The 13,607-nt window shown below is 31.4% G+C and overlaps 1 protein-coding gene and 1 long non-coding RNA gene across 14 annotated transcripts in view; both read right to left on the bottom strand.

Moving 5' to 3' along the window:
* Window positions 1–13,607, bottom strand: part of LOC127731700 (uncharacterized) — a 220,832-nt gene that overhangs the window by 69,062 nt on the left and 138,163 nt on the right. The gene's annotated exons all lie outside the window — the stretch shown is intronic.
* Window positions 9,114–10,088, bottom strand: LOC127731706 (uncharacterized). Its single transcript, XR_007995700.1, has 2 exons — window positions 9,914–10,088; window positions 9,114–9,193 (listed from the first exon to the last, which is right to left on the bottom strand). It is a non-coding gene; the product is annotated as an uncharacterized LOC127731706 (long non-coding RNA).

The raw sequence follows: 13,607 nt of genomic DNA, 5'->3' as shown, positions 1-13,607 counted from the left end.
AAACTATGCACCCGAGACTAAAGGACGAGGATGTGTACAACTATAAGGTACTGTACAATAATCAACAATGACCAGAACCCATACCGTATTGTGTTTGAGGCACATTACGACAAATTCTGAAATTTTCATAAGAGAAAACTAATGCCAAGAGTTATGTTCTAATTCATTTGAAAATCAGGAGATGTGGCATAATTGCCAGTGAGACAACGATACATCAGAGTTCAAATGGCAAAGATATAAGTAATTATACATGTAAGTCGCCGTTCGACCTTCAACAATGAAACCCTTCATTATGTAATATATAGTCAGCTATAAAATGTCTAACATGAGAAATGTGAAAACAGTTTAAACATTTTAAATGAGAAAACTAAAGGCCTTTGAGATTATTTTCTAATTAATCATACTTTATCTCAAGTGCACTACTTAAAAGATAAAGAGATGTGATATGATCTCCTATGAGACTATCGTCCAGACTGATCATTTAATACCTAGTCAACAGATTGATGTAAAGTACAACTTCACTGGACATTCATAAATTTCAAAAACATATATATAAAGAATTAGGTGTGACCCTAATTTCTTCAATAAACTATACAGCCTTTTCTTCTTCTGTGTATCATTGTTTGTTGTTTTCCGGTGCAAATTTAAAAATCAACGAGATTTAGATTAACCAGAAAAATAGGTAGATAAGTTCCTGAAAAGCATAATATATATTTTTATTGATTGGTGTTATAGCCACTTTCAGCACTATTTTGACTATTGTGCTATTTCCTGGAGGTTTGTGTATATTGGTGGAGGATGTTGGAGTGCCATGAGAGAACCACCAAACCTTTGCTAGTAAAACTGACTGTCCTAGACAATTACGATTGGAGTATTTAATAGCATGCTAAATATACAGGTTGATCTATAGATGAAAGTCACACACATTTGATATTTTTTTTGTGTGTGCAAATGTCACATATGTTAATCCCTTAATCCATGCAAATGTAATACACCAGTTTTGGCAGTTTTAGACTTGTACCTGTCAGAAAGAAAAGTTGTCAAGAAATATTATGGGATATGACAAAATAATGTCTTACCAATGGTAAATTTTATAGTTTTCCCTATCAGAATTCATCTTTGCATTCAGTTACGTTGTATTGGAAAACAAATATCTTTTAATGGGAAATGTTCAAACCGAAAGGGACACAGGGGCCACTGTTACATACCAAAGTGATTATTTTTTACATCAAAATAGACTACTTTCGAGTTTGTGCACTTTCCAGTAAATTTCATATATCACAATGCTTATGTTATTATATCACAGTTGGAACCGATTCTCCTTCTTCAAAATACTTGAGATTGGTGTATAAAGATAAAACTTTGTCTTCTGATTGTATAAATAAAATGTTGAAAAACCATTTAAAACAAATGCTTTGTTTTTTTCCATATAAAACATTGTTAAGTTATATCCGTCCGATCTTTGACTATTACACTAATACATTAGTCTATATGGTCTAGGTCTAGGCAGCTCCTTTGTCATGCTTAAATTTCAATGAACAGCTGTCATGGCTGTATAATCAAACCGCCATCTTGCGAAAGTGGTCGATATCAACAGTTAATGATCATTCAAGTAGTTCACAAATCAAACAAAACACTCTTTTACAGTAAGGAATGTATATATATATTTATATCAATCGAAACTGTTAAAATGTCTTCAAAATATATACTTACGTTATCTCAGTCGGACACAGCATGCAACTTTCAAAAGACAAATGGCACGAAATCAATGCGTGGATAACTTTCAAAGCTATCGTAATTTTTCACCACTCTAATCTTTACGAATAAACTTCTCCTGAAATCGATTTACAGCTGTATTCTCAGTTTACAGTCATCAATATCTTATAATTGTGTACCCAATACAAGATAATTATCAGAATCTCATATGGTTATTGCTATTTCCATAAAAATATTTTAACAGTTATTATTTATGTAACAGTTATTTTTACCAATTTATGAAAATGAAATGTTAACAAAAAACGTGTATCTACAGTCCCATTGCCGATTATGTCTCTTTATAATTATTTGTTAATTTATTGTTATTAATTTTGTTTTCGCTTTTTTTTTTATTTCGATTCCTCTGCTAATCAAAGAGAAGCAATCCTCATATTATTTTGATACATTGAAAAGTACTGGCCAACGATTCTATCGATGAACTGACGTGTACTAAAATGTACTTAACAGTACTAGATTTAACGCTTGTCGTTTTGTCTTCATTGCCTGAACCAATACTGACTGGTACTTAATCGATCGCGATAGTTGGTGTACTGAATATGTACTGAACAACTGAAAAAGATCTTGAAATTTTTCCTTTGCGGTAAATTCAGACATTTAAGAGTTGTTCAGTTTAAAATGACCGTTTCAGTAGTAAAAAACGTTACTAGTGCTTAACTGATTTATTTGTCCTATTAATGACGGCTACCTTATTTTTACTATTTTTTCAGTTTTCCTATCCATATACCCTCTGATTTATAAACATTCAAAATTAACCTGGAATATGATCCAACAATTTTTATTTCATTCATTTCAGCTTTAATTTCCTTCTTATTACTGAGAAATAAAGTCGTATCATCTGCTAATTGCGAAATTGTAATGCTTTGATTTTTATTATCTAGTTTAACTACGAACCCGTTGGTATCTTTGTTTTTTCGATGTATTAAAGACATGATCTCCACAGATAAAACGAAAATGAGAGCTGATAAGGGACACCCTTGTCTTATTCCTCTTGCGTTTTGATAAAATTCTGAAATTCATCCATTATTAATAACACAAATTTGTAACCCAGTATAGAATGTTTTTACCTAGTTTATAAATGATTCGTTAAATCATAAATGTTTCAAAGTGATTAACATAAAATCCCATTCCATTGAATCAAAAGCTTTGGTAAAATCTACAAAACCGATTGCCCCCTTAATCGTACATGCGTCCGCATAATTAATAATGTCTTGAATCCGTCTCAAATTAAATCCAACAAATCGGATTTTAATATACCCTGTTTGATCTTCATTAATAATTTTTGGTAAAATCTTCTTTAAGCGTTGTGCTGAAACAAAAAAACAAATATTTAAATCTACATTTAGTAAAGAAATTTGCCTATAATTATCCAACAATAAATGATCCCCCATTTTAAACAATAATGTCAAAATACTAGTGCGTCGTGAGTGCGATAAACTTCCTTTTTGATTACCCTTATTTAAACCTTTGACTTAAAGATTTTTTATTTTTTGCCAAAACGTCTGATAAAATTCGACTTTAAAACCATCTAGCCCTGGTGCTTTATTTATTTTCATTGTATTTATAGCTATAGTACATTCTTTTATTGTTACTTCTCCGTCACAAACTGATTTGTTAGCGTTATTTGAATGAATTTCTAAATCAGTTTCATAGATATAATTTTCGACTAAGTCTTTTCTTTAACATTTTGAACTGTACAGTTTTTCATAATATTGCTTTTTTTTGTCAATAAATCGGCCTGAACTGGTAATATATTTCTATTCTCGTCACTCAGTTTATTTATCGATTTTTTAACTTGTCTCTGTTTTTCTAAACCTAAAAATTATGCATTGTTTTTTCCTCATATTCCACCCATTTCTCTCTTGACCTAACATGTGCACCTCTAGCTTTCTGTTCGTATATCTTACCTATTTTTGATTCTAAATCATTCATTTCTCCTTCTTAATATGTATCCTCATCTCTTAACATATTTCCCTCTTCCAGTTGTTTTTCTAATTCACGACTCATATCTCTGTTTGTCTTTGTTTTATTCCTACAATATGCTATGCTTACTTCCCTTATTTCTACTTTTAAAATGTCCCACAATACTTGACAGTCAATATCATCATTTCTATTAGTATATTTATGAATAGGATTATTTATCAGATCTTTGTATTTTCCCTCTTTTAAAATAGAGTTGTTAATCTTCCAATATCCTTTTCCACTTTCTGACACACCGATTCTAATACTTAAGATAACGCTTTGATGATTAGTTGAACGAATTACAGCTGGTTTAATTTTACAATACTCTACAATCTTTCGATCCTTTATGGTTTGATTTGGCATACATACATAAAACACAAAAATAAGTAAGCACTGAACGAGGTTGTTAAATCTGATATATGCTTTTTTGTGCTTCTTTGTTAAATATTTGGTTTTTTTTTTGTTGTGATTAAGATTGTGACACGGTGTTGACTGCTGTACCCCTATTTTGACATTTTACCTATTATGTCTGTTTGTATTATTCACACATCGTTGTCAATAAAATGGAATTTGATGCGACTGTCATACAAGTGAGAGTTTTAGCGCTTTAAAACCAGGTTTAATCCACTATTTTCTACGTAAGAAAATGCATGTACCAAGTCAGGAATATGACAGTTGTTGTCCATTCGTTTGATGTGTTTGTGCTTTTGATTTTGCTATTTGATTAGGGACTTTCTGTTTTGAATTTTCCTCGGAGTTCAGTATTTTTGTGATTTAATTTTCTACTAATGACTTAAAATCTGACCCAATCTATATCATGTCTATTCTACTTGCCTGAGTTTTATCTCTCCTTCGCCACGTAAATTGCTGAACATTTTGATTTAAACATCTCCAGATATCAATTAGTGTGTTTGATTTTAACATTAAATTCAAACTATTTACTGGTTTGGAAATCTGGCTATTTGGTAGGGTTGTTTTTCTATCTATAACGTTAAGATAATCATTGAAATTTTCCCCAACTATCAGTATACCGATACCAAATTCCTTGATATTATTACTTACCATTTTAGAAAACGCATTTCTAGATGCTTAATACTATGGTGCATATACACATACCAATGTGAATATCGTATCATCAATTTGTATACTGAGAATAATTTCTCTCCCTTCAGTGTCACGATTTTTATTAATAACATTAACATTTAAATTACCCCATAATTAAAATAGCGACCCCCTTACTAGCTGTCGTGCCATGACTACAGAAACTATTAAAATCCTTCTGTTTCGACATTTCTTTACTAACATCGTCGAAAAATGTGTTTCTTGCAAAAAAAGCAATGCAACATTTATGAACTTTCAACCATTGAATGACCCTCTCTCTTTTATCTCTATTGTGTATACTATTTACATTGAGACTACATACATAATTAAATTTTTCTGAACCATATTGTGTTATCTAATTTGATTTTCAAACATGTTACGTAAATAAAAATACTACAGTGTAATTTATAGATACTTCTACAACGAAGTATGACTTGTTTTCTTTTCAACATAATAATGACAGAATACTACAATTAAAATATGTTTTGAATTCGTTTGACGAATTACAACTATATTTAACGATATACAAATTCTTGTCTACATGTTTACCTATCCGTGACATTGTAACAGTATTTAACATCATGTGGAAAATTATTTGGCCCACTAGGCACGTGTTTTTGTTGTGTATTTTGAGAAGTATCACGACTAGAAATGTTATTATAAATAATTACCGTAATACTGCCATTATTAATTTGAATAGTAATATATATACACGATATACATGTGTGTTTAAAATTCGTATTTTGTGTTTGTATAAATTTACTAAAAGTGCTTGACCATCAACGTTAAAGTGGATGTTATTAGTGTGTTCTTGCACATGGCATTTTCTTTTTTTTTTATGCACAACACCATGCTTATATTTTCGTCCTTTTAACATTAACATGAAAAATGAACAAACCACTCTGTATGTCTGACCGTAGACATTTTTGCATCGCTTGTTGACATCGGGAAAGAGTGCTCTCAGACACGCCCGCGTTCTAATGTCGTCAAAATTATTTTTGAGTGAACCCCAAAAGCTATCGTTTCCAAGATGAATAGCACGCGCTCGTCGTTAGAAACATACGTTAGAAACTGCGCACTGTTAAAGGGCTGAGCCACATTAAAGGAAACTACTTCACCCTTCAAATTGTAGTAATTTTGAAAACGTGGAATCAAATGGTCAGCCTCATTTGGATTATAGTAAAACGTTGCAAGTGGATTAGCCTTCTGTAGTAACATTAAGCATATCATAAACCTACTGGTTGTAGCACCAAATTTAACGAAATCAGATCGCGCTGACAACCACTACGCCGATTTCAATCAAAAGTCTAAAAATCAAGATATTTATATTGTTTTTATTTCAATTTGCCATATTTTAAAACAGGAATGTTTATACATTCAATTTATATTTCGACAAATATTCTCATTATAAGAAATAGTATTTGATTAAACATGATAAATAAATGCAAGTAATTTAAATATATTTGAGGGAAATGTCGCCGAATGATTTAAGTAGTTCATATAGAGTCTACACCGATGTTCTCAGTTTGAACTCTGTGTGATTTAAATATTGACGGATTGACTGTTTTCTCCAAGTTCTTGGTTTCCCTCCATCAATAGAAACTGTCCATCGTAATATGTTAACATGTATCTTGTTCTAGTGTTACTAAAGCCTGATACACACACTTATTAGTAGAATATTTACCATTCAGTTATTGTATCGGTGTCTTCAGCACTGAGATAATTGAAGTGTATTAATTCAGTTGGTTGATAACATCAACAGCGTTTTAATTTTCGTAACTGATATTTATGAAAATGACATATTCGGTAATAGAGTTTGCTTAAAGGAAATTATTTGTTTATAAACGAATAACAGAAAAAACTCAAAACATCAAACAGTATCACCAACAAAACAAATATAGCCACGCTTATAACGCCTAAACATGAGTTCCAGTGATATGTCGACAAACGACACCTTAAAAATCGTTCGACCTTCTCACTTAGAAATTTTTACTAAAATAACCAGCTTCCCGTATCCAGGTGTTTGTGTTTTATGACAAAAGGATTGATTGTAAGATAATGCGGTCTAAATTATGATGACAGTTGTTTATGATGTTCAAAACTGTTTTACAATCGGGACGGAATCGGTATAATTAGAAATCAAACATCTCTGCTAATAAATAAAGACTTTAAAATGTCGTTAGTGAGTTGAATCATCAATGCATCCTTTCGGTTAACTATTTCGTGTAGTGCCCCTAACATTTCTGAAATGTCTATTTGTTATTCCTCATAAATCTGCTGGAGCAGTTTTTATGTAAGAGGCAAATCACTATTAATGCAGTCATTGTAGTGAACATGCACGAATGTAGCGCATTCAATACATACTTTTTATGTAAACGACATACGACTGGGCAGGTGATATTGACGAGTTTCAATGATCAGATTCATTGGAATATTGCTAAAACATTGCCCGTCTAGTATTGCTAATGTCTTATGGTAACATCTACTATATCTAATATCTAATGTTTTGACACTAATTTCGAAGAAAGTCAGATAGACCTGAAAACTGAAACGCCAGTTGAAACCAAAAGTCTAGGAATAAAGATATTCATATTTATAATTTGAATTCAATTTAAAAGGGAATATGCATGAGTTAAGCATTTATCATGGTAATTATTGTTTGCATCTCAAGAAGCAGTAAATCAATAGATAAAATGAAGGTACATTTGATCAAAAGAGACATAATGTGACCTGATGGTCTAACACATTAAACGTCAGTGCTAGCTTGTCAAAAAAGATTGCTAGTTTTCCCGATGAAGGTCAATTGTGTTTTTGCCGGTACGCCATTTTCCTCCATCTATATAAAGTAGTGCCATAATAAAGCGGATAGTTGTTACATTGGTGGAAATCACAAACAAAGTAATACATCAGTTCATACAAAGTATCTATTGAATAGTGTTGTGTTATACATATTGGGATCATAAACATTATAAAGGTACTTTACCAAAACCAGATAGTATAACATACAAGGAAAAAAAGGACCTAATAAGATAAGAATGACGATGAACATGAGTGTCGTGTTCTTTATTGAAATTGAGATCACTAAGTTAGTTATATGTAAAGATATGCAACAGTGAGCGGACGGAAAAAAAAAGAACAAAAAACAATTGAAAGTGTTTATGTTTAAAATTAAGATTATTTTTTGCAAGTAAATAAAAACAACACGTTAAACATTCCCTTCGTCCGAAACGCTTTTCTTGATTTGCCTTCCTCAAGAGCGCTCTATGCCGAATACTTGCAAGCCAATGATGTATGAGAACCGGAACAGTTAAAGAATTATATAACAAAAAAAGTTCCTAGAACTAGGCATATTATTCAATTTTGTCCGAGGGTGTTGAAACCTAAGTTTCTTCATATTAAAAAATGTATAGACGGACAATTTTAGAAAGGTTGTTATAAGCCATGTCTTTATCGAAATACGGACTACTGAGCTGATGAGACCTTTTGGAACTCATAGTCCACCAGCAGAGAGATCGACCCAGTGTTTTTAAAAATGAAAACAGCACGTAATACATTCAATGCATCCGTAGTGCTTTTCTGGGTTAACCTTCATCAGGAACGACCAAAACCGAATATTTGAAAGCAAATGATGTATAAGAACCGAAACACGTAAAGTGTTCAATGACCAAAAAAGGACCTAAACAAATAGCCAAATCCATCTGAGGTCAACTTTGCTTGAGGTAATTAAAACCCTAGTTTTGCAACTGTTTCTTTTTTTTCAAAATTCTTGTTGTAATGTATTGTATATATCACAGTGCCTAGCGAATAGAGAAATACGCTAGTAAAATTTAAACTAACATAATCATGATAATTGTCTTAATTTTACAAAATGTTTCCCACATTGGTTTGGTTTTAATATTAGTTTATTAGTGTAAATCTAGATGTAGAATAACAAACATTAAACCATTTTTTTATAATTATACTATACAAGTTACACTATATATATTTTTTGTTTGTGTATGAAGTGTTTCCTTATCTCCTCTAATAATAATTTTGATTATCAATTAGTATATTTAATTACTTGTGTACCATGTTTATTATGGACACTAACATGGCTTATAACAAAGAAGTTTCTTTCCGTTTTCCAGCACAACATTTAGCTTTGGGTAAGTAAATGTAGAATGCTGTTTGTCTTTTTGTCGTTCTCTTTTTTGTTTCTACCCATGACGTACAACACCATCAAGTTGTAGACGTAAAAATAAAACCATATAAGACTTTAAACAAAAACAAGCATGGAAGTCGGTTTGCAATTATATTTTTAAAACAAATTAATTAATTTGAAGCATTTCATTACAGATTTTCTTCGTGTTCTTTTTACCTACAATGCGAAAATACACCAATTAAAATATTAGTAAAAATGTCGGGTATTGATTCAAAGTGATTCAAACTAAGGAATACATGAATGCTTCACGTTTATGAGAGACAAAACAAGAGTTTTTTTTTCACTTTTTGTTTTTGCAGCATTTTAGTTGATCTGTTGTAAGTTAAAAACCTTAATTGACTTTAACTGATAGTGTTCTGCTGATAACGATTTACAAGTGTAAAGTTTTTTGTAAATAGTCTAATGTATATGTAACATAAACATTTAAAAGCAATGTAACTACTAATAACGCAATATAAGTAGGCTCTATCTCCTAAATCTGATTGTGTATCATATGTCAATATTTAGACTTATAATATATATGTAAATTTAATAATAATAAAGTTTCTCTAATTGAATGTGTAGCAGACGATGTACGTACTGTCAATACTACTAAGTTTAAAGATACCCTTAATACAATGCTACTTTTACATGACGTTTCATAACATAAATATATTTTGTAATAGAAAGTTCACTTTCATTGACAAGGAACACAAGGGTTGCTCGGCATTTGTACAACAATTGTATTCCTCGAACTTCTTAGTGTTCAAGATTATACAAGCCAAGCAAAATGTGTTGCTCAAAGTATATCTGATTGACGATGTACGTACACCGGTACCACACAGATGAAAAAAATGAATGTCATAGAACATATATCAAAAAGAAATACAATCTTACATTTCAAATACTTAATATCTTCCTTTACCAATTGGTCCATATCCACTGACAATATTTTTCCTTTTTCCGATGACACCGACAGAATTTGAAACAACACCACCAATTGGACCTCTGATACCACCGATAGGACCAAGAAGTCCACTACCACCTCCTACAATACCACCCACACCACCAACAATACCTCCACCACCAATAATACCAGCGCCTCCAAGTGAAGCTACGTAATTTCGGTTGGTTACCCACCATGGCAATACGGAACAACAAGTGTCTAAACTACTAAGAAGGAGAGGTGCCAAGTTACAGTTCTTGTTGAGTTTTACCTGTCCTGGAGCACATTTTAAACTACATGTGCACCATAGTTGACCTCCACCAACAAGTCCTGTAAGTAAATCAATGTAAAGATTTGTTGTTGTCATGTATATTACATCGTATAATTGGTAAATGAAATACACGCTTGATAAACTGTGATTGTCTGAAACAATTTTCTTTAAAGAGACTTTAAGATCTGTCCTAAGTCAGGAATCTGATGTTCAGTAGTTGTCGTTTGTTGATGTGGTTCATAAGTATTTCTCGTTTCTCGTCTTTTATATAGATAAGACCGTTGGTTTTCCCGTTTGAATGGTTTTACACTAGTACTTTTTGGGGTCCTTTATAGCTTGCTGTTCGGTGTTAGCCAAGGCTCCGTGTTGAATACCGTACTGTGACCTATAATGGTTTACTTTTATAAATGTTGATTTGGATGAAGAGTTGTCTCATTGGCACTAATACCACATCTTCTTGTATCTATTTAATATGATATTCAAATTTATCTATGGTCAATTTTGCTTGATGGAATCTCAAGCACAGATTATAAATATTTTTTGATGTTATGAACGGGGAATATAACTTTGAGCTCATTATATCGTCGGGGATTTAAAGTCCTGACCCTAACTAGTAAATTAAATAAGCACTTGACGAATGTCGACAGTCTATGGCGCTTTTTTTGGATTACCTTCAGCTGGAAAGTTCATCTTCGTATCAGGCTTATATTTATTATAGATTAGGTACAGTATAGTAAAAGAAGAGACATATCATGTACGAACACAGATACATGAAAATATGACAGATAAGTACTGTAAATAAATCAATTAAAAGATATGTTATTTTTTATGTTTATTGCAACGTATACTTGATTAATGAAATAAAACTCGATGAAATTATGTTATAGATAATGCATATTTTAAGGTTTTTCTTGTCGTAGAACACACCGAGGGATGTCAGGATTGATCAAATGAAAGACCGACCGTAGGGAGGTCTTTCTTTGGGCAATCCTGACACCCCGAGGTGTGTTCTACGACAAGAAAAACCTTAAAATATGCATTATCTGACTTATATACCGTCAAAAAATATTGTTTTTTATAAAGATTTGCAAAATTTAGCATCCTAATTTACCAAACACACTAAAGTGGGATATTCCTTTCTAATGCGTTCAGGTTTTAATACGCCCTACGGCTCATTTAGAATGTGAAATAAAACTCACTAATTAATCTAGATATAAACCTTAGAAATTATTATCCATACACAATAAAAATATTACTGTAACTGTATGAAGTAAGACACAAATGAATTGTTACAATCTGATAACGGTGTATGAAAAATACAAGACACTTTGTAAGTAATTTATTGTACCAACTTAGTTTATGGAAAGGGGGAGGTGCTATGTTTTTTTTTTGTCTATTTGTAATGACATTTTATCGCGGAAAAGTGATTTTTTTTTTAACAATTTTAATTAAATCGAATGAAATATTCAGAATGATTTTCTTTTGAATAGCAATACATTTTTTTAACAGATAATCAGGATATAAATATATACCCTCCCCCCACCCGACCTCATCGTGAGGTACGTGAATGTTATTCAATAGAATATAAGAATATTTTATTAGTTAATCATTTGATAGAGTAAAAGGTATACATAAATGTAAAAAAGTTAAGAAAAAAGTAAAATCACAAAAATACTGAACTCCGAGGAAAATTCAATCGGAAAGTCCCTAATCACATGGCAAAATCAAATGACAAAACACATCAAACGAATGGACAACAACTGTCATATTCCTGACTTGGTACAGGCATTTTCAAATGTAGAAAATGGTGGATTGAACCTGGTTTTATAGCGCTAAACCTCTCACTTGTACGACAGTCTTATCAAAATTAAGAACTTACACGAAGGGGGCACGAAATCGTGATACATGTACATGTTACACGAAAACGAATATCAATACATGTAGGTCACAGTATGATTTCCTATTCAGTGTGTAGCGTCCTGAACGTGCATGAAATATTTGCCACTGGACGTTACGTAACCATCAATCAATCAACCTATTCAGTGTGAATCAATAATATTTTCAAATTTTTACACACGAATATGTTAAATCTGGCTTTATTTTAAAGTGTTATGAAAGTTTTACATTAAAATTCATCTCGCATATATGATAATGTCTCTGTATTGTAGCGATAAATTAACAAAATTTCACATTATTTGTTTCTAAAATTAAAATTCGGGCAATGACGATTTTTTTACACCTATCATAGATTGAACTTTAAAAAATAAATTCCCAAATCGGCAACAGAAACTATCAGACGAATATAACTTTGAAGTAAATTATAGTTTGCATTTTTATCAAGGAAAATAATGACCTCACACAGGTCATTATTTTATGCCTTGGAGCATATTTCATTGAAACATGGTATCGTCCGGGTTGATTCTTCGAAAGAATGACCTATCGTTCTGAATGAAAATAACTCCATATAGGTATATAGGTTCGTCTAAAATACGATTTTCGGGATTTATATTGTCTTGATTAATCTAAATTTTAAATCAAAAGATGTGTATATAAAATACAATGTTCCGAATTATATGACCAAGAGGGATTCAAATATATAGCAAAAGTAGTAGGTTCGATCAGGTCTTGAATAATCTCTTATTTTTAGTTATACTTTATTGACCAGTATAACAACCCATATAGCTATACAATAAATAGATAGGAAGAATTTCTCTTCGTTGAAAATTCACGTACTTGCATTTTTCATGACGTTAAAAACAGTACTCAGTTTGGTTTTCAACGAAAATTGAATGAACATGGGAAAATTTACATTTATTTCTTGGACGGGAAACATAGAGTGCATGCATCGACAACAAAAGATCTTTTCAAATGATGTTTGTTATAACATTTTGAATGAAGTTTACTATGTTTGCTTTGCCTAATTGTGATTGAAATTTGGACAATTTGTCAAATTGCACAAGAATATTGATTTGTTGGTTTTTGTTTTTGTTTTGTAAAAATCAACGCTATAGAATAAAACTTTCTTAAATACCTTTTCGTTAACTTAAAACAATTTTTCTCTTGAAGCATTTAACCTAATAATGGGGCCAACTTTGACCATTAAGATTCTTACAAAATCCTTTTTTTTTTGAAAGGGGAACATTTTGTTTTGTAAAAATCAACGCTATAGAATAAAACTTTCTTAAATACCTTTTCGTTAACTTAAGACATTTTTTTCTCTTGAAGCATTTAACTTGATAATGGGGCCAACTTTGACCATTAAGATTCTTACAAAATCCTTATTTTATGAAAGGGGAACATGCCAATGACCTGATGATGCCAACAGGGACTAACAGATCATCAGGTTTTATGCCTTGCTGGTAATTGAAATAAGC

The sequence above is a fragment of the Mytilus californianus genome, unplaced genomic scaffold (genome assembly GCF_021869535.1).
Source record: "Mytilus californianus isolate M0D057914Y unplaced genomic scaffold, xbMytCali1.0.p SCAF_20, whole genome shotgun sequence".
In the NCBI taxonomy this organism is placed as follows: Eukaryota; Metazoa; Mollusca; class Bivalvia; order Mytilida; family Mytilidae; genus Mytilus; species Mytilus californianus.
Note: the sequence above shows the minus strand (reverse complement) of the source record. Positions and strands in the feature narration are given on the sequence as shown.